Genomic DNA, 22,870 nt, shown 5'->3' with positions numbered 1-22,870 from the left:
AACTGCTTATAAAACTGTCAAGTGCTTAACCTGCGAAGGCCCCCGAAGCCAAGGGCTTTCCGGGGTGAGTATGAGAGAGAAGGGCATCCTCCCCTGCCACATTCCCTGCTTCCTCCAGGAAGGCCAGGGGATTGGGAAAGGGTCGGGGACAGGGAGAGGAAGGGGTTAGAGCAGAAGCCTAGCAAACTTGCAGTCCTGTTGAAGACTCAAAGGTCCCGATCGAGGAACCTAGAAGTGGTTTGGTGTTGGATAAAGCACGGGCTGCTCGGCGTGTGCCCAGGGAATAGGGCATACCAGCTTTGAAGGGGGCACCAGGGCCTGTCTCCGGAGCCCAGACACCCAACCTGTCCCACCCGGTTTCTCTTGATTGCTGTTGTCACAGCACCACCTGCTGGTGAGATCAGACTTCGTTCTTTATCCTTCTCCACTCTTCCAGAAGACCCAAAGTCACTTATCATTTACCTACACCCTGACAGAGAGCAACCCCAAGCGCTTATTAAATAGGCAGAGAAGCTGCATTAAATCACGTGATTGCGCCAGTGCCCGCGGGCCTTGTACGGTGGGAAACGGACATGCGGACAGATCAAGAGGTGTAGCCAGAACCCCAGCGCTAATCTGGGAGAGCGGAAGTCAGGCTCCAACATCTGTCAATCCCCCATTCCCCAGGATGAAAGAAAGAAAAATCCGTAAGAGGTGTCCGATCTTAAGGGACAGCGTCTGAGAATCCGCTCAGTGAGGGCACTGCCTGGTGGGGAAAGAAAGGCCGATTCCCGGGGCGCCTGAGTGGCTCAGTCGTTAAGCGTCTGCCTCCGGCTCAGGTCATGATCCCAGGGTCCTGGGATCGAGCCCCGCATCGGGCTCCCTGCTCCGCGGGAAGCCTGCTTCTCCCTCCCCCACTCCCCCTGCTTGTGTTCCCTCTTTCGCTGTGTCTCTGTCAAATAAATAAATAAAATCTTTTAAAAAAAAACAAAAAAAAGCCGATTCCCATTTGTGTTCACGCCCACGTGAGCACGCATCGGAAGACGCGGTGAATTCACCCCACCACATCGAGAGAGACTTTCTGTTAAGTGTGGGGTCTGCCCTACCTGCCTCCCCAGTGATCGAACCAGGTAACGTATGTCGAGTGAGTTGTAGAGAGGAAAGCCTTATGTAAGTGGAAATACGGTCACGGTTATAATTGGGAACACAGCAAAAGTCCCTTTTTAAATTAAGAACTCTCAGAGGAGCAGCTGTTGGGATTCTTACAGGTAGCAGAGAGGAGGTCATGGTAGAGAAAATAGCCTTTTCTCCTTTCTTACCAATGAGTCTTTCTTTTTGTTCATCCTCCAACATAAATTTTCTGCAAATTAGTCTATGCAAACAATTTCACTTTTGTCATTCACCTACTATGAACCTGGTCGTATTGCTGCATATTTGAAAGATGATTCTAAAGGTCGCCCCCGCATCCCACGCCAAACCGAAATTACAACCACATTCAGACGGGCTGCTCCCATGGTCATTCTTCAATTTCTAAAGAGGTAGAAGTAAAACTGGCTTTAAACTGAAATTATGACTTTCCAGTCATTACTATTACGTGGGTCTTATTCCAAAAACCATACTTTGCCCTAAATACCAATCTTATCTATTGAAAAAAAGCTAAAATGACAGCAAAAATCATTTTCCCAAATGTTGCAGCCCCAGATGCTGACTTTGAGAACTCATTTACAGGCCATTGGCTTCTCTGGGTCTTTAAGAAAACTACTCCACCAGTAACATTTGAAGGTCCTTGGATCAGTTTTCCATTTAATAGAAATCATGCTGCCAGCCAGCAATAAATCCTGCACACAAAGTAAACTCTTCTATTTGGCCTCGAATACATTTTAAGAATTACTTGGATATTCCTTGTGCTGGAACATTTCGGTATGTTAAAAATAGCTCCTCAAGATCTCCAGTCCAACCCGACCACATCAGAGGATCCCGAACTCCCCTCCTGCACAGACGCACCCAGTCTCCAGCTTGGACAGAGCAAGGTCTCCGGGAGAAGAGCTGAGGGCGGACCGAGCAGCGTCTGCACGAGAGACAGAGCGAGCGAGCGAGAGCGGGAGGAACAGCAGGAGAGACAGACACGGGACGCAGGCAGCACCGGCCAAGCTGGGAGTGCAGGGGGGATACTCCTGAGGGACCGTGAGCACAGAAGAAAAGCCACAGTTTAAAAGGGCAGCGAGAAGAGAAGGGACCCAGACCGAGGGCCCTGTTTCCCGGCCCCCTACCTCCCTCCTCGTTAGATGCCCTGGCCGGCCCGTCGCCTCCGTGAGCCGCAGGTTCCTAGCCTCCACCGGCCCCAGCTGTCCCAAGAGGACCCCAGACGGCACACACTGGGACACCCCTGCTCAGCAAGCACAACCGCTCCGACCAGCTCGCCGAGGTGACAGGGGCGCAGAGCACACTGCGACACCGCGGTCCCGTGCCACCCAACAGAGGACTGCCCCCGGGACCCCTGGGGCCAACGCCCGGCTCAGCGGCAGCTGCCCTACAGGCAACCCTGTGCTCAGAGCACTCCAGGAACCACTGGCCCCTGCCCACCTCCGCTCCGGACACCCTGCCAGGGCAGCCCCTGCGCCGAGCGGCCAGGGACCTCCCCAGCCCAGGCCTGCCCCACGTCCAGCCGCCCCGCCACGCACCCCCTCCCTGCAGAGCCCTGGGGCCACCACAAGGCTGGCGGCTGACTCGCCTGCAGCCTCCAGCCAGGGCCCCCTCGGTGTGGAGAGCCCTGCACCCGCCCCTGCCCCAGCCCACGCCAGCCTCGGTTCCAGCCACCGCACCAGGCTCGCCCCGGCACAGCGTGCTCCACGACCCCCAGCCTGTGATGGCAACAGCTCCAGCCACGGTCCCCGGGCACACACGGTCTACACGGGGGCCACCCACACAAGATCAATCCTTCACGGAAGGTTTCCACCCCATTCATAGAAGCCAACACAAAGTAACGCAAAGCAAGACCCAAAAATATGCTCCAAACAAAAGGAGACAAAACCTTAGAGAAAGAGCTAAATGAAAGGCAGATAAACCGTCTACCGGATACAGAATTCAAAGTAATGTTCCTAAAAATGCCCACCGGGATGGAGAGGAGAGTGGATGAACTCAGTGAGAACTTCAACAAGTGATAGAAAATATAAAAAATACCAGTCGGGACTGAAGAAAACAGTAACAAATGAAAAATACACTCGAGGGCATCAACACGTTAGGAAAATGAAGAATGGATCAACAATCTGGAAGACGGTGATGGAAAGCACCTAAGCTGAACAGAAAAACAAAAATTTAAATGAGGATAGGTTAATGGGACCTCTTGGACAGTATAAAGTGAGAAAACATTCACATTATAAGAAACCCAGAAGGAGAAGAGGGAGAGAAAGGGGCAGAACAATTATTTGAAGACATAATAGCTGAAAACTTCCCTAACCTGGGGAACAAAACAGACATTCGGGTTCAAGAAACAGAGTTTCAAACAAGATGAACCCAAGGAAGTTCACACTATGACACATACTAATTAAAATGTCAAAGATTAAAGATAAAGAAAAATTTTAAAGCAGCAAGAGAAGAGACACGGCTGGTGATGTCAGACACACCAAAGAGATGGATGAAACTGGGCCGAGTTTATCAAGAGGACCATCTTGAAAATCCCAATGACTGATATGACGACAATCCTCCAAGCCTGGGATTTTTTGTCTGAAAAATCAACTGCAGACCATCAACTTCTGGCAGAGAAAGGAATCTCTTGTTCAGGACTTTGTTCTGCTCTGTGAGGAGAAGAGTGCAAGTCTCCATGATGCAGCCCTATTAGACATCCTTTATATTCTGCTTGATCAGCACCAGGAAGTTTGGGATGTTTTTCAGATGAGTAAAGGGCCAGATAAAGACCTTGACCTTTTTGATATGGAACAATTCGAATGTTCACTTGCGAAAATTCTTCAGAGAGTTTTAGAAAACGTGACGGTCTGCTTCAGAGACGCTGAGGAGAGTGCAACGTGGACTCGAATTGCCTGGGGAACACAGTATAGAAAGCCAAACCAGTACAAACCTGCTTGTGTGGTGTATTCCCAGACTCCCCACACCTCCACTTCCTCCACCAGCTGAAGAGTAATACACCCCTTCTGGGTCAGGCACGGACTGTTGCTAGCAAGCACCAGACGATTGTGAAAATGGACCTCAGAAGCTGGTGTCTGGACTCAAGACTACTGTTTTTATTTTTTTTAATTTATTTGGGAGAGAGAGAGAAGCAGGGGGAGGCATGGGGTGGGGGGCGGGGAGAGAGAGAGAGAGAATCTCAAGCAGGCTCCCTGCTGAGCATGGAGCCTGACTGGGGCTCAATCCCACAACCCTGAGATCATGACCTGAGCCAAAATTAAGAGTCAGCAACTCAACCAAGTGAACCACCCAGGTACCCCAAGGCTATTGTTTTTAAACAGTAGAATCAGACCTTTGAAACTCATAACTCTACTACACCCCTTCAAGAAAGAACCCTTGAGCTGGATATGCACATGGATTCAAGGATCATTCATGACAACAGAATAGAAAAAGAGTCTGGAGAGTGACTCAAACTCTGGGAGATTATCCTCAACCAAGACTAGAATTTGCACAATATAAGCTTGAAACAAAATTCAGAAGTGACTTAAATGGCGACATCTTGGCTGAGAAAGGAACCCCTCTGGTGCCTAATAAAGTTCTCTAGCCTGCATCTTCCTGAAGCATTGACATCCTTGGCCTCAGCTGGTATAACAGATGTATCACTTTCTCCCTTCCTCACTTGCATACCCCAGAAGGGAATGAATTATTTTAAAATTAGAGGTAAACAAGATGAATGTGGTTACAACTATATTGCATATGCATTTCAGTTAACCACAAGCTAGATGGCTCCTGTTTATATACTTGTGTTTTAGAAATTAGTTCTTGATATTGACAGTGAGAGATGTTCAATATAATTGTTGGGACGGATTCTTTCCTCCTACACTGTGCAGCCCTCTCCCCCATATCCTGCAAAGCATAGCAACAGTGTTAGGCTGTTATACATGAATTTCATGGCAATCACAAGCTGAAAACCTATAATAAATACACACAAATTATAGAAAAGAGCCAACAATAACACTAAAAATCACAAGGAAAGAGTAAAAGAAAAAAGGAACAGAGAAGAACTAGAAAAACAACCTTTAGAAAACAATTAACAAAATGGCAAGATGTACATACCTACCAATAATTAAGATGTAAATGGTCTAAATGTTCCAATAAAAGATATGCGGTGTTTGAATGGATTAAAAAAGGAAGATGCATCTATAGGCTACTTAGAAGAGACTCACTTCAGACCTAAAGACACATACAGACTGAAAATAGAGGGAAAAACATATTCCGTGCAAATGGGGGGAAAAAAGATGGGGTAGTAATACATACTTGACAAAGTTCAAAACAAAGACTGTAACAAGAGACACAGTAGGGCATTACAAAATAAAAGGACCAATCCAACTGGAGGATATAACAACAAATATCTATGCACCCAACAATGGAGCAGTTAAAGAAAATGTTAACAGATAAAAAGGGAGACATTGACTGTAATACAATAATAGTAAAGGACTTTAACATCCCATGACATCAATCATAGATCATCCAGGCAGAAAGTCAATAAGGAATCCGTGTCCTTGAATGGCACCTTAAACTAGGTGGACTTAATAGATATATGTAACACATCCCATCTAAAAAACAGAATACACATTCTATTCAAGTGCACATGGAACATCCTCCAGGATAGCTCACATGTTCAGCCACAAAACAAAGCTCAATAAGTTTAAGAAGATTTAAATCATATTAAGCATCTTTTCTGAATACCTTGGATGAAACTAGAAATCAATTACAAGGAAAAAAATCTGGAAAACCACACACATGTGGCACTAAACAACCAAAGGGTCAATGAAGAAACCAAATAGGAAATTAAAAAAAAAAACATGGAGATAAATGAAAATGAAAACAACCCAAAATCTTTGGGATGCAGCAAAAGCAGTTCTAAGAGGGAAGTTTATACCAATACAGGTATACCTGGAGAAAAAAAAGAAAAACCTCAAACAATCTAACTTTACACCAAAAAAAGGACTGGAAAAAGAACAAAGCCTAAAATTAGAAGGAAGAAAATAATAAAGATCAGAGCAGAAATTCAATGAAAGAGACAAAAAAAAAATAAAAACAATAGAAAAGATCAATAGAACCAAGAGCTGGCTCTTTGGAAAGATAAAATTGATAGCCAGACTCACCAAGAAATAAAAGAGGACACAAAATCAGAAATCAAAGAGAAGTAACAACCAACACCACAGAAATACAAAGAACTACAAAAGACTATTTTGAAAACTTACATATCAACAAATTGGATGACCTAGAAGAAATGGATACATTCCAAGAAACACAATCTTTCAAAACAGAATCAGGAAAAATAGAAAATCTGAATAGAATGATTACATCATGAAATTGAATCGGTAATCAGACAAATCCCAATTAATGAAAGAGCATTCACAGGTGAATCCTACCAAACATTTAAAGAGTTAATACCTATTCTTCTCAAACTATTCCAAAAACTAGAAGAGGAAAGAAATCTTCCAAATACATTCTACAAGGCCAGCATTACCCCCATACCACAACCAAAGACACTACTAAAAAAGGAAACAATAGGCCAATATCCCTGATGAACATCAATTCAAAAATCCTTAACAAAATATTAGTGAACCACATTCACCAATACATTAAAAAGACCATTCTCCACAGTCAGTGGGATTTATTTTGAGGATGCAAGAATGGTTCAATGTCCACAAAAATCAACATGATACACATTAACTGAAAGATAAAAATTATGTGACCATCTCAATAGATGCTGAAAAAGCACTTGACAAATTCAACATCCATTCAGGATAAAAACTCTCAACAAAGGCCAAATGTCACAAACCCACAGCTAATATACTCTATGAAGAAAAACAGAGTATTTCCTCTAAGATCAGAAACAAGGCAAGAATGTCCACCTTTGTCACTTCTCAAACAACACCGTAAGTCCTAGCCATAGCAATCAGACAAGGAAAAGAAATAAAAGGCATACAAATTGGGAAAAAGTAAAACTATTTGCAGATGACATGATACTATATATATATAGAAAACCCTAAATACTCCATCAAAAAACTACAAAAACTGATGAATTAAGTTACAGGATACAAAATCTACAAAAATATATTGCATTCCTATATACTAATAATGAAGCAGCAGAAAGTGAAATTAAGAAAACAATCCCACTTATAACTGCACCAAAAACAATACATTAGGAATAAACTTAACCAAAGATGTGAAAGACTTGTACTCTGAAAAGTAAAAAGCATTAATGAAAAATTCAAGACAATGCAAATGGAAAGACATTCCATGCTCATGGATTGTTAAAATGTCTGTACTAGCCAAAGCAATTTACATATTTAATGCAATCCCTATCAAAATACCAATCGCATTTTTTACAGAACTACAAAAGACAATCCTAAAACATGTATGGAACCACAAAGGATTATGAATAGCCAAAGCAAATTTGATAAAGAAAAACAAAACTGGAGGTATTATAATTCCAGATTTAAGGTTATACTACAAAGTGGTGGTAATTAAAAAGAGTATGATACTAGCATAAAAATAAACACATATATCAATACAATAGGAAACCCAGAAATAAATCCACAATTATATGGTCAATTAATATTCAACAAAGGAGGAATGAATATCCAATGCAAAAAAGACAGTCTCTTTAACAAACAGTGTTGGGAAAACCAGATGACCACATGCAAAAGAATGAAACTAGACCTCTTTCTTTCATCAAATGGATTAAGGACCTAAATGTGAGACCTTCCAAATTCCATAAAAATTGTTGAAGAGAACACAGCAACATCGGCCATAGCAACATTTTTCTAGGTAGTTTTCCTGAGGCAAAGGAAATAAAAGCAAAAATAAACTATTGGGACTACATCACAATAAAAAGCTTCTGCCCAGCAAAGGGAAAAAAAAAAAAAAATCAACAAAACTAAAAGACACTCTACTGAATGGAAGAAGATATTTGTAAAGGACATATCTGACAAAGGATTAGTATCCAAAATATGTGAAGAAATGATATAATTCAACACCCAAAACCAAATAATCCAATTACAAATGAGCAGCAGAAGAGGGGCACCTGGATAGCTCATTTGTTGGGCATCTGGCTCCTGGTTTCTGCTCAGGTCATGATCTCATGGGTTGTGAAATCAAGACCTGTGTTGGGCTCCATGTTCAGCAGGGAGTCTGCTCGAGGATTCTCTCCCTCTGCCCCTCCCCCCCCAAAGTAAATCAATATTTTTTTAAAAAATAAGATATGAACAGACATTTCTCCAAAGAAGACATCCAGATGGCCAACGGTCACATGAAAAGATATTCAACATCACTCAATCAGGGAAATGCAAATGCAAACACAATGAGATACCACCTCACACCTGTCCAAATGGCTAAAATCAAAAACATGAGAAACAACAAGTGTTGGTGAAGATGTGGAGAAAAAGGAACCCTCTGGCACTGTTGAAGGGAATGCAAACTGGTGTAGCCAATGTGGAAGACAGCATGGAGGTTCCTCAAAAAGTCAAAAATAGAACTACCCTATGACCCAGTAATGGCACTACTGGGTATTTACCCCCAAAATATAAAAACACTAGTATAAAGAGACACATGCACCCCTATGTTTTTTTGCAGCATTGTTTACAATAACCCAAATACGGAAGCAGCCCAAGTGTCCATCAACAGATGAATGGATAAAGAAGATGTGGTATATATACACAATGGAATATGACTCAGCCATCAAAAAGAATGAAATCTTGCCATTTGCAACAACATGGATGCAGCTAGAGAGTATAATGCTAAGTGCAATCAGTCAGAGAAAGACAAATACCATATGATTTCACTCATGTGTGGAATTTAAGAAACAAAACAAATGGGCAAAGAAAAAGGAGAGAGAGAGAGAAGTCAAGAAACAGGCTCCCGACTATAGAGAACACACTGATGGTTACCAGAGGGGAGGTGGGCGGGGGGATGGGATAACTAGGGGATGGGGGTTAAAGAGTACACTTGGCACGATGAAAAAAAATAAGTGGGAACTCAAGGGGAAAAAAATTACAGTGTGGGGACTATAATAAAAAAAAAATTGCTCATTGAAACAAGCCTCACATCTCTGCCTACCCTAAGTGCAATCAGCCATACTTTTTCCTGAGGAGCTGAAGCCACCGTATCTTCACAGGTAAGTCCCATAGGACTTTTTTTCCTAGAAACTTCATTAGGCATACATTATAATCCTGTGTCCATATAATTTGCATATAATTTTCATGCAAATGTTGTTAGGAATCCTCTACTTTTCCAACTGAAATTTCATTGTGATATTCCTTGCACTACAGCATATGGGGTTTTGTCCTCGTTTTACCTCCATGAGCGGCACCTACTCTAAGGGAGAGACCATGCATGTTGGGGAAAGAAAGGGCAGCGAGCAGAAAAAACTGGGCCCACGGGTGACGAGAGCCTGCCTTTCCTCTCCATTTCAATGTAGTCCGAGCATCATAAGGCGGCAATGGTCTCAAGAGCGCACCGAATGCCTGCTTCTAGGAAGAACCCGGGTGGTCTCGGCCGAGGACATTTTTTTTTTCTTCTTTCCTGCTGGAGCTCCAAAGATGAAGGCTCCTTGATGCCCTTCCTAAGCTGCTGAGCGCCCACTCTGTGCAGAAGTGCCGGGGGAGCAGGGAGCAGTAAGAGGCCACACGGGTGAGGGAACCACCTCACCATCTACCGCAGAGATGCACAGTACCCAGAATGCAGTGGGGAGGGGCAAAAGTCACACCAGCCTGAGATCACACAGGGTCAACCCCAGGCTTGAAATGCGCTGTGACCCCCAGCCCTGCAGTGTGGTCACGGAGAACCAGCGCTGGGTGAAGGTCCTCCTGTCCACCAAACTCCTGTCTGTGACTTACCGGAGGGATAATGCTGACTTCCCACCTCCCGTGAGCAAACAAGGGAGAAGGGCCCACATCCCGCTGGCTGCTCCCCATTCCCGTCCAGATCAGCCTCATTCCTGCAGTGGGGAGCCAATAACCATTGCTGCTTCACCCTGGGAGGCTCTCCAGAGCCCGAGCCTCTGCCAAGTGCACTGGGCGCGAGGAGCCAAGGATGAGGAAGATGGCCGCTGGGTCTGCACTCACAGAGCTTTAGAAGACGCAGACTCTCAGGGCAGAAAAGAACCGAAGGACGAATGCCCTTTGCTCTGCCCACCAGACCCCATTCAAACCATTTTCCAGCTGTTGGTTGTCTTGGAGCAGCTTGGCATTCCACAGCCTGGAGATGTACCCAGCTGCTCCAGCTGCCATCCAGCACACCCACCTGGAGCTCCTCTAGCTCGCCTGCAGTCCTTTTCTGCAACCCATGCCCATGCCCATCCCCTAGACCCACACCCCCCTCATTGCTTGCAAGAGTTTGCACCCCGTGCCCCCACACCAGCACAGAGGCTGGGCCACACTCCCATTAGCAGTGGAGGCAGGAGACCCTGGGCATCCTGGGCTGAAGATGGGAGGGAGGTTGGAGCAAATCCTTAGAGGGGTCTCCACGTGCCCCGCCCCCCCAGGCTGGGCACACCCCTTGGCCTCCACTAGAAATTGCTGTCTTGTTACTTGAGCTATGCTTTTGCTAGAAGCATCCTTAAGATCTCCAGGCACATGACCTTGAGGTCTGCCCAGCATGCTACCTTTTTGCATCCTCCTGGGCTGTGGAGCCAGAAAGGCCCTGGTTCGTGCAGACGGCCCCACCCTGGTGGGCAGCTCCAGCCCCCCGAGCTCAGAGCTGCTCAGCTACCCCGCATCCCTGCAGCATCGGTCTTAGACCCACCTCACGGTCCCAGCCCCTGCGTTCCCTACATGCCCCCCTCAAGTTAGCTAACTCCAGCCCTTTCCATCTTTGCTCCCAGCCTCCTGTCCCAGAGCTGAGGAGGCTATCCTCTGCTCCCTGACCCTGCTGTTCTGCAACTTCAGCGTTGCACGCTCCTCCCTTTGCCTCTTGCTCGTACTCCGATCTGGCCCCGAGCACATGCCTGGTTTCCTCATGTCCATCTCTCCCCTCGGCCTCCTGGACACCTCCCTCCCAGGACTCCCACACCACGAACCCGCTGGTCCCCAAAGTGGCACCTCCTGTAAGCCTGACAGTGGCAGAAGCTGGCATATGTCCCCAAGTCCTGTCATCTCTACTTCCCAAACCCTCCCAACAAGAGAGACATTGAATAAACAAAATTTTTTTAAAAAGGAAGACAATTATTTCAGATGTTAAAAAAAAAAAAAAGAATATAAAGGAAATAGAAGTGGGCAAAGGGATAAAGATTATTTGACCTAAGATTTGATTAAAAATAAGTTAAGGAGTTCTGGTCCAATGGCAACATAGGAAGATCATGAACGCCCCTCCTCCCAGGACACAGGATATATATTGCTATTGATAGGGCCATTCCTCCTGAAGAGCTGAGGGCTAGTGGTTGCTGCACAAGGATAAAGGGACCACGTAACATACAGCAGGTGAGACTAAGACACCCTGATCAAGGGACCCTGCCTCCTAGCCTGTGAACGGCAGGGTGAAGGGATTGTACTGCAGGTCTGTGAGCAGATGCATCTGCTGTGGGGCACAGAAAAAAGCCGCATGTGCAACCAAAATATAAAGCAACTGTACCTATAACACTGCCAAACATTGGGAGAGCTACTGGAACACTCTCCAGGTCAGAGGGGCTGGCAAGCATCATGGTTACCACCTTGACAGTGTAGACAAGAGCAGGGTCTGGGTGCCATACGTCGCCTTGGTGCCTCTGTGAGCCCCCAGCCCGCTCCCTAGATTCCCTGGGACACAGCAAAGCAGGTGCAATTTAGAAGAGCAACTAGAATAGAAAAGATGCAGTCCTAGAACTCTACTAAATGGCAAGGGAACTGCTGGAACCCTCTTCAGGTCCAGGGGGCTAGCAAGCAACCGAGTTTACATTCCCCCCCACCCACCTTGATAGCGCAGACAGGAGCAAGGTTTGTGCACCCTAGCTGGTCTGCTGTGTCAGGAAATGCTGGGACCCTAGCCCACATCAGCCACAGCTGTTCAATGAGGGCAGCCCCAGGATGGCTCACACGGGGACATCACTGGTGAGCAATCACCAACCACAGCACCAGAGGATCTTACCAAGGTGACACAGGTGCAAAGAACCCCAAAACATTCCAAGCCTGCAACACTTTGACTCCAGGTGCCCTGCCAAGGGACCCACTGTGTAAGTATCCCAGGAACCTTGGCTTGAACCCACTTTAGCTCCAGCTATCCTGCCAGGTCAACCTCTGGTGTGACTCCACAGTTTGCACCCAGTAAAGCTTCAGCTGTATGGCCATGGCACCCTTTGTGAGGAGAGCCATAGGACCACCTTAGCCCACACCCATGTCAGCTCCTGCCCATCCCACCAGGTCAGCCCCAGCATGGAGTGCCCTCGGACACCGGGCCCATGACAGCCGCAGCTCCAGGCAGCCAAATTCTCCAGGCACCCAGTCTACACAGGGGACATTGATATACACGTCATTCCTTCAAGTTAAGAAATTGCTGTTTTGCCTAATTCATAGAAAAGCACAAAGTTAAACAAAATAAGGAAACAGAGGAATCTGTTCCAAATGAAATACCAAGACAAATCTCAGGGGGAAAAAAAAAAAAAACTATCAGGTAGATTGCTTATCTCCATTTCATTTAAAGAATTCAAATTAATGTACATAGGGCTCACAGGACAGGAGAGAAAAGTGGACGAACTCAGAACTTCAACACAGAGATGAAAAATATAAAAAATAACCAGAGTTAAAGAATATAATAACTGACATAAAAAATATGCTAGAGGGAATCCACAGTATTAGAGGGTGCAGAAGGATGGATCAGTGATCTGGAAGACAGGGTGGTGGAAAGCATCCAAGCTGAAGAGCAAAATGAAAAAAGTAATTCAAAAAAGAGGATAGGTTAAGGGATCTCTTGAACAATGTCAAGTAAACATTTGCTGTATAGGGGTCCCAGAAGAGAGGGAGAAAGGGGCAGAAAAATTATTTGCAGATGTAATAGTTGAAAATTTCACCAACCTGGGGAAAGAAACCGACATCCAGGTTCAGAAAACAGAGTTTCAAACAAGATGAAGCAAAGGGGGTACACTGGGGCATAAAAACAAAAATGTTAACGATTAAAGAGAATTTTCAAAGCAGCAAGAAAGAAGGAACTAGTTCTAGGAAAACCCCATAAGGTTATCAGCTGATTTTTCAGCAGAAATGTTGACTATATCATGCTTGTCCTTTCTGGCCTCCAAAGTGCTAAACAGGAAAAAAAAAAAAAAAAAAAAAACAACCTACAACCAAAAATGCTCTACCAGGCCAGGTTATCATTCGAATTGAAGGAGACAGAGTTTCCCCAGGCAAACACATGTTAGAAGAGTTCATCACCACTAAACCAGCCTTACAAGAAGTGTTAAAGGGAATTAAGTGGAAAAGAGAAAGCCATAAATTATAAAAGGAAAACGTTTCATGAGTGAATGCAAACATACAGTAAAGGTGGGAGTGTAATCACTTATGAAGCTAGCATGAAGATTAAAAGTAGTAAAACCAACTCTATCTAAAAAAAATTAGATAAGGGGACTCACTAAAAAATAGGTAAAATATGACAGCGTATACCTACAATGTGGAGGGTGGGCGTAAAAATTAAGGCCTTCGAACTTAAGTGACCATCAACTTGATATAGACTGCTATAGGTTTCAGATATTATAGATGAACCTCATGCTAACCACAAGCCAAAAAACACGATACAAGAAAAATAAAGAAAGCCCAGCATACCATTAAAGGAAGTCATTAATCACAAGGAAAGAGAGCAAGAGAAGAACAGAGAACTACAAAAACCACCAAAAAACAATGAACAAAATGGCAAGAAGTACATACCTATTAATAATTAGGTTACGTATAAATTGTCTAAATGCTCCAATAAAAGACATGGGGTGTCTGAGTAGATAAAAAAGGAAGACCCATTTATAGGCTGCCTAGAAAAGACTCACTTCAGACCTAAAGACACATATAGGCTGAAAGCAAAGAGATGGAAAAGATACTCAATGAATATGGAATCAAAGATGACTGGGCTAGCAATACTTAGATTTGACAAAATAGAGTTTTAAAAAACTGTAGCAAGAGACAAGGGCATTACATAATGATAAAGGTGTCAATCCAACAAGAGGATTTAATAATTTTAAATATCTAGGCACACAACATTGGAACACCTAAACATAAAATATTAACAGACATAAAGGGAGAAATTAACAGTAATACAATAATAGTAGGGGACTTTAACACCACACTTGTATCAATGGATAGATCATCCAGGCAGAATATTCAATAAAGAAACGGTGTCCTTGAATGACACATTAAACCAGATGGACTAACAGATATAGAAAACATTCTATCCAAGAACAGAATACACATTCTTTTCAAGTGCACATGGAACATTCTCCAGGATATACCACATTTTAGGCCACGAAACAAATCTCAATAAATTTAAGAAGATGCAAATTCTTTTTTTTTTTTTTTAAGATTTTATTTATTTATTTGACAGAGAGAGACACAGCGAGAAAGGGAACACAAGCAGGGGGAGTGGGAGAAGCAGGCTCCCTGCAGAGTAGGGAGCCCGATGTGGACTCGATCCCAGGACCCTGGGATCATGACCTGAGCCGAAGGCAGTCGCTTAACCGACTGAGCCACCCAGGCGCCCTGAGAAGATGCAAATTCTATCAAGCATCTTTTCTAACCACAACAGTATGAAACTGGAAATCAATTACAAGAAAAACTGGAAAAAGCACAAACACAGGGAGGCTTAACAACATGCTTCTAAAAACCAATGGGTCAATGAAGAAATCAAAGAGGAAGAAAAAAAAAAACAAACATGGAGACAAAGGAAAATGAAAACACAACAACCCAAAAATCTTTGGGACACAGCAAAAGCAGTTCTAAGAAGAAAATTTTTAGCAATACAGGCTACCTTAAGAAAGAAGAAAAATCTCAAACAATGTAACCTTACACCTATAAGAACTATAAAAAGAACAAATGAAGCCTAAGTTAGTATAAGGAATGCTATAATGAAGATCAGAGCAGAAATGGAGATTAAAAACCAAATAGAAAAGAGAGAGGACACAAATAAGATCAGAAAGAGAAGTCACAACACATACCACAGAAATGCAAAGAACTAAGACCACTACAAAAAATTATATGCCAACAAATTGGACAACTTAGAATGGATACATTCCAAGAAACATACAATCTTCTAAAACTGAATCAGGAAGAGGGGGAAAAACATAGTGGAGGAGTAGGGGACCCTATTCCAACCAGTCCCAGAAATTGAGCTGAATATCTACCAGATGACTCTGAACACCCACGAAATCAGCCTGAGATGTAAGAAGATCGATCTGGATCTCTACAAACAGAATATCGCAGGTGGTTGGTTCCGAGGTACGAAGTGGGGAGCCCTGATTCCGTGGGCAGATTTTGAAGGATAAATGGCAGCGGGAGGGTGCCTGGCCGTGGGGATCCTACACCACCAGTGAGCGACAGAGTCAGTGGGCACAGACTCACAGACCAGTAGCGGCGGGGAAAGGACTTTAGGGCAGCCTCTGGGGCAGAAACCTGGAGCGGCGGGGCCACGGGGGCGAACTGGGAGCGGCTGGCGGTTTTAGAAGCACAAATGGCAGAGACGTGCCCCGACCTGGAGGCAGGACCGAGGGCACTGTGGAGGGGCGCACAACCCAGGATGCTGCAGTTTATAGCAGCATGGACAGAAACGGAGACGGTGTGGCCTGGAGAGCTCACTGAAGAACAGACTGCAATCTCTCTGCTCTGAGGCAGAGGGTTGGAAACAGTCTCTTCTGCTCTGACTCTCGGAAGAGACACGGAAAGCCGCCAGAGAACAAAAGCCCCCAAAAACTGGTTCCCACTGAGCCCATCCCCCACCACAGGGGAGCACGGCAACTCTGCCCAAACAGGGTTGCCTGAGTAACAGCGCAGCAGGCCCCTCCCCCAGAAGACAGGCTGGGAAAACAAGAGGCCAGCAACCCTAAGGTCCCAAGAAAACAGGTGCATCTTGCTTGGGTTCTGGTCAATAATTTGGACTCTATACATTCCCTCAACCACCCATCAACAGAATGACTAGGAGGAGGAACCCCCAAAATAGGAAAGATTCAGAGATTATGACTTATGCTGCAGATTTACAAGTGGATGCAGATATAACCAAGATGTCGGAGATGGAATTCAGGCTAGCAATTGTGAAGACAATAGCTAGAATGGAGAAATCAATTAATGGCAACATAGAGACTCTAAGAGCAGAAATGAAAGCTGAATTGGCAGAACTTAAAAATGCTATCAATGAGACCCAATCTAATCTAGATAATCTAACAGCTAGGGTAAGTGAGGCAGAAGAACGAATTAATAACCTGGAAGACAATTTAATAAATAAAAAGGGAAAAGAGGGGGCCATGGAAAAACAACTCAGAATCCATGAAAATAGAATCAGAGAAATAAGTGACACCATGAAGTGTTCTAATGTCAGAATTATTGGAATCCTGGAGGGAGTGGAGAGAGAGAGGACTAGAAGATATATTTGAGCAAATTGTAGCTGAGAACTTCCCTAATCTGGGGAATGAAACAAACATTTATGTCCTAGAGGCAGACAGGACCCCTCCCAAGATCAAGGAAAACAGTCCAACCCCGGCATGTAATAGTAAAACTCGCAAATCTTAGAACCAAGAAACCATCTTAAGGGCAGTTAGGGGGAAGAGATTCCTTACGTACAGAAGGAGGAACATCAGAATAACATCAGACCTATCCACAGAGACCTGGCAAGACAGAAAGGCCTGGCAAGACACATTCAGGGTACTAAACGAGAAGAACATGCAGCCAAGAATACTTTATCCAGCAAGGCTGTCATTTAGAATGGATGGAGAGATGCAGAGCTTCCATGACCGGCAGAAGCTGAAAGAATATGTGACCACTAAGCCGGCCCTGCAAGAAATATTAGGGGGGGGGGGGTTCTATAAAAGGAGAAAGACCCCAAGAGTGATCTACAACAGAAATTTACAGGGACAATCTATAAAAACGTCTTCACAGGCAACATGATGACAATTAATTCATAGCTTTCAATAATCACTCTCAATGTGAATGGCCTAAATGCTCCCATAAAACGGCACAGGGTTGCAGATTGGATAAAAAGACAGGACCCATCCATATGCTGTCTACAAGAGACTCATTTTGAACCTAAAGATACATCCAGAGTGAAAGTGAAGGGATGGAGATCCATCTTCCATGTCAACAGACCTCAAAAGAAAGCTGGGGTAGCAATTCTTAGATCAGACAAATTAGATTTTATACTAAAGTCTGTAGATAGAGACACAGAAGGACACTATATCATTCTTAAAGGGTCTATCCAACAAGAAGATCTAACCATTGTAAATATCTATGCCCCCAACATGGGAGCAGCCATCTACATAAGCCAACTGTTAACCAAAATAAAGAGTCATATTGATAATAATACATTAACTGTAGGAGACCTCAATACTCCACTCTCAGCAATGGACAGATCATCTAAGCAGAAAATCAATAAGGAAACAAGAGCTTTGAATGACACACTGGACCAGATGGACCTCATAGATATATACAGAACATTCCACCCTAAAACAACAGAATACGCATTCTTCTCGAGCACACATGGAACTTTCTCTAGAATAGACCACATACTGGGTCACAAATCAGGTCTCAACTGATACCAAAAGACTGAGATTATTTCCTGCATATTCTCAGACCACAATGTTTTAAAACTGGAACTCAATCACAAGAAAAAATTTGGCAGAAATTCAAACACTTGGAAGCTAAAGACCACTCTGTTCAAGAATGTTTGGGTCAACCAGGAAATCAAAGAAGAACTTAAACAATTCATGGAAACCAATGAGAACAAAAACACATTGGTCCAAAACCTATGGGATACTGCAAAGGCAGTCCTAGGGGGCAAATACATAGCCATCCAAGCCTCACTCAAAAAAATAGAAAAATCCTGAATTCACCAACTAACTCTACACCTTAAAGAACTAGAGAAAAAGCAACAAACGATGCCTAAGCCATGCATTAGAAGAGAAATAATTAAGATTAGAGCAGAGATCAATGAATTAGAAACCAGAAACACTGATCAGATCAGTGAAACTAGAAGCTGGTTCTTTGAAAGAATTAAGATCGATAAACCACTGGCCAAACTTATCCAAAAGAAAAGAGAAAGGACCCAAATTAATAAAATTATGAATGAAAGGGGAGAGATCACGACTAACACCAAGGAAATAGAAACAATTATTAGAAATTATTATCAACAACTATATGCCAATAAACTGAGCAATCTGGATGAAATGGAGGCCCTCCTGGAAACCTATAAGCTGCCAAGACTGAAACAGGAAGAAATTGACAACCCGAATAGGCCAATAACCAGCAACGAGATTGACGCAGTGATCAAAAACCTCCCAAAAAACAAGAGTCCAGGGCCTGATGGATTCCCTGGGGAATTCTACCAAACATTCAAAGAAGAAATAATACCTATTCTCCTGAAGCTGTTTCAAAAAGTAGAAACAGAAGGAAAACTTCCAGACTCATTCTATGAGGCCAGCATTACCTTAATTCCCAAACCAGGCAAAGACCCCATCAAAAAGGAGAATTTCAGACCAATATCCCTGATGAATATGGATTCCAAAATCCTCAACAAAATCCTAGCTAATAGGATCCAACAATACATTAAAAGGATCATCCACCACGACCAAGTGGGATTTATCCCCGGGACGCAAGGGTAGTTCAACATTTGCAAATCAATATGATAGAACACATTAATAAGAGGAGAGAGAAGAACCATATGGTCCTCTCAATTGATGCAGAAAAAGCATTTGATAAAATACAGCATCCTTTCCTGATTAAAACTTTTCAGAGTATAGGGATAGAGGGAACATTCCTCAAATTCATAAGATCCATCTATGAAAAACCCACAGCGAATATCATCCTCAATGGGGAAAAGCTGAGAGCCTTTCCCTTAAGATCAGGAACATGTCAAGGATGCCCACTCTCGCCACTGTTGTTCAACATAGTACTAGAAGTCCTAGCAACAGCAATCAGACAACAAAAATAAAAGGTATTCAAATTGGCAAAGAAGTCGTCAAACTCTTTTCGCAGATGACATGATACTTTATGTGGAAAACCCAAAAGACTCCACCCCCAAATTACTAGAACTCATCCAGCAATTCAGTAATGTGGCAGGATATAAAAATCAATGCACAGAAATCAGTTGCTTTCTTATACACTAACACTGCAACTGTAGAAAGAGAAATTAGAGAAACGATTCCATTTACAATAGCATCAAAAACCGTAAGATACCTCGGAATAAACCTAACCAAAGAGGTAAAGGATCTATACTCTAGGAACTACAGAACACTCATGAAAGAAATTGAAGACGACACAAGAAGATGGAAAAATATTCCATGCTCATGGATCGGAAGAATAAACATTGTTAAAATGTCTATGCTACCCAGAGCAATCTATACCTTCAGTGCATTCCCAATCAATATTCCAATGACATTTTTCAAAGTGCTGGAACAAACAATCCTAAAATTTGTATGGAATCAGAAAAGACCCCGTTATCACCAAGGAAATGTTGAAAAAGAAAAACAAAGCTGGGGGCATCACGTTGCCCGATTTCAAGCTATATTACAAAGCTGTGATCACCAAGACAGCATGGTACTGGCACAAAAACAGACATACAGACCAATGGAACAGAATAGAGCACCCAGATATGGACCCTCAACTCTATGGTCAAATAATCTTTGACAAAGCAGGAAAAACATGCAATGGAAAAAAGACAGTCTCTTCAATAAATGGTGCTGGGAAAATTGGACAGCCACATGTAGAAGAATGAAACTCGACCATTCTCTAACACCATACACAAAGATAAATTCAAAATGGATGAAAGACCTCAATGTGAGACAGGAATCCATCAAAATCCTAGAGGAGAACATAGGCAGTAACCTCTCTGACATCGGCCACAGCAACATCTTTCAAGACACATCTCCAAAAGCTAGTGAAACAAAAGCAAAAATGAATTTTTGGGACTTCATCAAGATAAAAAGCTTCTGCACAACAAAGGAAACAGTCAACAAAACAAAGAGGCAACCCACAGAATGGGAGACGATATTTGCAAATGACACTACAGATAAAAGTCTGGTATCCAAGATCTATAAAGAACTTCTCAAACCTAACACCCAAAAAAAAACAAGTAAGTCAAAAAATGGACAGAAGACATGAAAAGACACTTCTCTGAAGAAGACATACAAATGGCTAACAGACACATGAAAAAGTGTTCATCATCATTAGCCATCAGGGAAATTCAAATCAAAACCACACTGAGATACCACCTTACACCAGTTAGAATGGCAAAAATGGACAGGGAAAGAAACAACGAATGTTGGAGAGGTTGTGGAGAAAGGGGAACCCTCTTACACTGTTGGTGGGAATGCAAGTGGGTACAGCCACTTTGTAAAACAGTGTGGAGGTGCCTCAAAAAATTAAAAATAGAGCTACCCTATGACCCAGCAATTGCACTTCTGGGTATTTACCCCAAAGACACAGATGTAGTGAAAAGAAGGGCCATATGCATCCCAATGTTCATAGCAATGTCCACAATAGCCAAACTGTGGAAAGAGCGGGGATGCCCTTCAACAGATGAATGGATAAAGAAGATGTGGTCCATATATACAGTGGAATATTACTCATGAATACCCAACTTTTACATCAACATGGATGGGACTGGAGGAGATTATGCTAAGTGAAATAAGTCAAGCAGAGAAAGTCAATTATCATATGGTTTCACTTATTTGTGGAACATAAGGAATAGCATGGAGGACATTAGGAGAAGGAAGGGGAAAATGAAGAGGGGGGAATCAGAGGGAGAGATGAACCATGAGAGACTATGGACTCTGAGAAACAAACAGGGTTTTAGAGGGGCAGAGGGAGGGGGGATGGGTTAGCCTGGTGATAGGTATTAAGGAGGGCACGTACTGCATGGAGCACTGGGTGTTACATGAAAACAATGGATCCTGGATCACGACATCAAAAACTATTGATGTATTGTATGGTGACTAACATAATAAAATTTAAAAAATTAAAAAAAAAACTGAATCAGGAAAAAATAGAAAATCTGAACAGAACAATTACTAGTCACAAAAATGAGTTGGTAATTGAAAAACTCCCAACAAACAAAAGTCCAGGACCAGACAGATTCACAGGTGAATTCTACCCAACATTTAAAGAAGAGTTAATACCGAGTGTCATCAAACAATACCAAAATTTAGAAGGAAAGCTTCCAAATACATTCCATGAGGCCAGCATTACCCGAAAGCCAAAGCCAGACAAAGATACTACAAAAAAAGGAAATGACAGGCCAATATCCCTGATGAACACATCAGTGCAAAAATCCTCAACAAAATATTAGCAAACCTCATTCAATCATACATTAAAAGGATCATTCACAATGATCAAGTGGGGTTTATTCAGGGGATTCAAGGATGGTTCAATATCCACAAATCAATGTGATATACTACATTATCAAACTGAAGGATAAAAGTTACATGCTCATCTCAATAGATGCAGAAAAAGCATTTGACAAAATTCAATGTCCATTCATGATAAAATCTCTCAACAAAGTAAGTTTAGAAAGAACATACCTCAGCATAATACAGGCCTTATGTGACAAACACACAGCTAACCTCAGTAAGGAAAATCTGAGGGCTTTTAAGATCCAGAACAGGACAAAGACGTCTGCTCCCATAGCCAGAGCAATCAGGCAAGAAATAAAAGGCACCCGAATTGCTAAGAAAGAAGTAAAACTGTATTTGCAGATGACATACTATATAAAGAAAATGCTAAAGACTTTACCAAAAAATATTAGCAGTAATAAATGAATTCAGTAGTTTCAGGATGTAATATGAAAATCTGTTGCATTCCTAGAAGCTAATAATGAAGTTGCAGAAATAAAAATGAAGAAAACAATTCCATTTACAATTACACTAAAAAGAATAAAATACCTAGGAATAAACTTAACCAAGGAGGTGAAAGACCTGTACTCTGAAATCTATAAACATTGATAAGAAAAACTGAAGACACCACAAATAGAAAGCTATTCCATGTTCACAAACTGGAAGAATATTGTTAAAATGTCCACTCTACCCAAAGCTATCTACAAATTCAATGCAATCCCTGTCAAAACACCAACAACATTTTTCACAGACCTAGAACAAATAACCCTGAAGTTTGTATGGAACCATGGAAAAGTTCAAAGAGCCAAAGCAATTTTGAGAAAAAATAAAGCTGGAGGGATCACAATTCCAGATTTCAAGATATACTACAACACTGTAATAACCAAAACAGTATGGTACTGGCACAAAAATAGACCTAAAAATCAGTGGAACAGAATAGAGAGCCCAGAAAGAAACCCACACTTTTAATTCATCTAAGACAGAAGAGGCAAGGATATATGATGGGGAAAAGACCATCTCTCCAATAGATGGTGCTGGGAAAACTGGACAGCCACATGCAAAAGAATGAAACTGGATCACTTTCTTACACCATGCACAGAAATAAACTCAAAATGGATTAAAGACCTAAATGTGGGACCTGAAACCATAAAACTTCTAGAAGAAAACATAGGCAGTAATCTCTTTGACATCAGCCTTAGCAATATTTTTCTGGATAAGTCT

General features: G+C 42.8%; 1 pseudogene; it reads left to right on the top strand.

The window, feature by feature from the left end:
* The first annotated feature begins 3,609 nt into the window (after positions 1–3,609).
* LOC118004451 lies at positions 3,610–4,132 on the top strand (annotated as a pseudogene).
* Positions 4,133–22,870: the final 18,738 nt, after the last annotated feature.

The sequence above is a fragment of the Mirounga leonina genome, unplaced genomic scaffold, assembly GCF_011800145.1.
Source record: "Mirounga leonina isolate KUSES-001 unplaced genomic scaffold, KU_Mleo_1.0 Mir_93, whole genome shotgun sequence".
Lineage (NCBI taxonomy): Eukaryota > Metazoa > Chordata > Mammalia > Carnivora > Phocidae > Mirounga > Mirounga leonina.
Note: the sequence above shows the minus strand (reverse complement) of the source record. Positions and strands in the feature narration are given on the sequence as shown.